At 32.0% G+C, this 2859-nt stretch overlaps 1 protein-coding gene across 1 annotated transcript in view; it reads left to right on the plus strand.

The window, feature by feature from the left end:
• Positions 1–1589: 1589 nt before the first annotated feature.
• The window catches only part of GATA3 (GATA binding protein 3), a 49144-nt gene continuing 47874 nt past the window's right edge, over positions 1590–2859 (plus strand). The window contains exon 1 of the mRNA XM_040343354.1: positions 1590–1909. The gene's annotated coding sequence lies outside the window, so the exon portion shown is untranslated. The remainder of the gene's footprint in view (positions 1910–2859) is intronic.

The raw sequence follows: 2859 nt of genomic DNA on the forward strand, positions 1-2859 counted from the left end.
CTATCTATCTATCTATCTATCTATCTATCTATCTATCTATCTATCTATCTATCTCTCTTTATCCATCTATATCTGTTACCTATCCATCTATAGATTTGTCTATGCCTATTCTATTTATCAGTCCGTTATCTATTTGTCTATCTATTTATCTTTATCTTTGATCTTTAAAGCTATCTATCTACCTATCGTGATCCATCTATATCTGTCACCTATTTGTCTATAGTATTTCCTATACCTAATCTATTAATCAGTTCGTTATCTATTTGTCTATCTATTTATCTTGATCTTAGATTTGTATAGCTATGAATCTATCTGTCTATCTATCTGTCTATATGTCTATCTATCTATCTATCTATCTATCTATCTATCTATCTATCTATCTATCTATCTATCTATCTATCTATCTATCTATCTATCTACCTATCTATCTATCTATCTATCTATCTATCTATCTATCTATCTATCTATCTATCTATCTATCTATCGATCTAATCGTAATCTATCTATTGATATTTCATCTTTCTATCCTTCTGTGTATTATCTATCTCCATTTATCTACATATGCACAGTAACACATACAATGATGACAGATAATCTGCCACTTAAAGGACAGCGGTTGAATTGACAGCAGTTACCTATATAGATGATGACAGTTATTTTATTTAAATTGTCAGTTTTACGTTAATTTTATTGTGCAGTAGTAATATTTGTAATAACAATGATGATAACAATAATAACAATAATAATAATAATAATAATAATAATAATAATAATAATAATAATAATAATAATAATAATAATAATAATAATAATAATAATAATAATAATAATGCTATGTGTGCGACCATGCAGAGGTCCAGCTCCATGCATCCTCTGGGCAGTGAAGACGTTCTTCTCTGTAAAAGTCTATGGTGCCAAAACCACAGATTTTTAGCCTGATTACTGGGCAATGTTAGCAAGAATTTAAAATGTAAAGGCAATTTCTGCAAGTTCTACATTGGTTTTCAAAACCCAATACTTATGCTTATCTGCATGGTGTACTGTAGAAATAATTAACATATAAAAAAGACTGTTACTGTATGTATGCATTTTATGTATGTATCTATTATATATATTTTGTATATAATATGTATTTCTTTAAATCTCTCTCTGTATATATATTATATTACACACACAATAAAGCTGATTTATTTTTTACTATTTATATTTTCTGTGAGACATGCATAGTGAGTGCAGTGTGTTGTGTTATACGTTGCAGCCATATGAAAAGTGACAGTGTAGTCCTGCTGGGTCCCCAGCTGGGCAGGTGATGTGATAGGAGGCTCCAGTAGGATCTGACTGACTGCTGGGGAATATTTTGGCTTACTGATGTGTCCTAATTTTGAGCCTCCTTCCATGAAAAGGTTGTTGTGAGCTTCTCATGAGTCCACCAGTCCTCGCCAAGTCCTCGAATCTCCCCATCCCACTTTTCTCTAGCTATCAGGCTGATCCTACATGTGTTTGGTGAATTGTCATTGCTGTGGGTTGGACCAATAACAAATAGACCCCAAAACTCAATAATAAGTGCTCGGGATCCCACGTGAGGCTTAAGCCAGACCTCTGGATGAATCCATGCATATTTGTACGTTGATCCTGAGCCTGTCAGGCGTGCATTAGCCATTTTCTAGAGATTTGAGAAAATTGTCGCTATCTCCTGAAGGTGGGGATGTTGTTATATGTGTTCTAATTCAGCAAGCTAAATGGCAAAGCACTAACTAGCTCATAACCTCCACTGTCCTCTGGGCTTGATCTGCTGTACCTTTGCTTCGGAGCAATAAATCACCTCTCCTGCTGGGCAGAACTCAATGTTACTCTATGTGGAGTCTCTCTAGGATATAGACAGAACACTGGGGACAAACATGAGCTGAAGGTACCATTGTCATCTCTTATTTACATTGTACATTTCATACCATTCCAGGTCCACCTCACCTATACCTTTGCCTATTCCTAATGCCATTTACCAAATTAGATTGCAATGTGGATCCTACTATTAGATTGCAATGTGGATCCTACACCATCATAAGCTATAGTAGTACTAAACTGTTCCCATACCCGACTATTACACTGCATTCAATAACCGCACAATTCAGTTAGCCGTTATTCTAAAACCTTTATCATTTTATTTTTCAATCAATCATTATTAAAATGTAACATGTGTTTCTGTCTATCTATGTATCTATCTATCTTTTGTATGTAGGATATTTGTCTAATTATCTAGTTGTGTAGCTGCTTGTCAATCATTGTAAAATCATTGCTCTTCTCCAAAAATCAATTGTGTAATCCATATTCTAGCTTGAAATTAAATTCTGTACCATAACAGGGGACATAATTGTGACACCTATAATAATGACAATAATAATTAATAATAATGATAAAAATAATAACGATTATAAAAAATACCTTTCACCTCTTGTTAATATCTATCTATCTATCTATCTATCTATCTATCTATCTATCTATCTATCTATCTATCTATCTATCTATCTATCTATCTATCTATCTATATCTATATTTTCATCAATATCGTTAATCATCTATATCTATTAATTGTATATTCACATATTTTTCTATATCTATCCTATATAAGTCCATTATATATTTGTCTATCTATATGTATCTTTATCTTAGATCTTTATGTGTTTTTTCTTTTTCTGTTATCTATCTTTACATTTTTATATTCTATATTTCAGTCCACTATCTATCTATCTATCTATCTATCTATCTATCTATCTATCTATCTATCTATCTATCTATCTATCTATCTATCTATCTATCTATCTATCTATCTATCTATCTATCTATCTACCTACCTATCCAGCA

The sequence above is a fragment of the Rana temporaria genome, chromosome 3, assembly GCF_905171775.1.
Source record: "Rana temporaria chromosome 3, aRanTem1.1, whole genome shotgun sequence".
Lineage (NCBI taxonomy): Eukaryota > Metazoa > Chordata > Amphibia > Anura > Ranidae > Rana > Rana temporaria.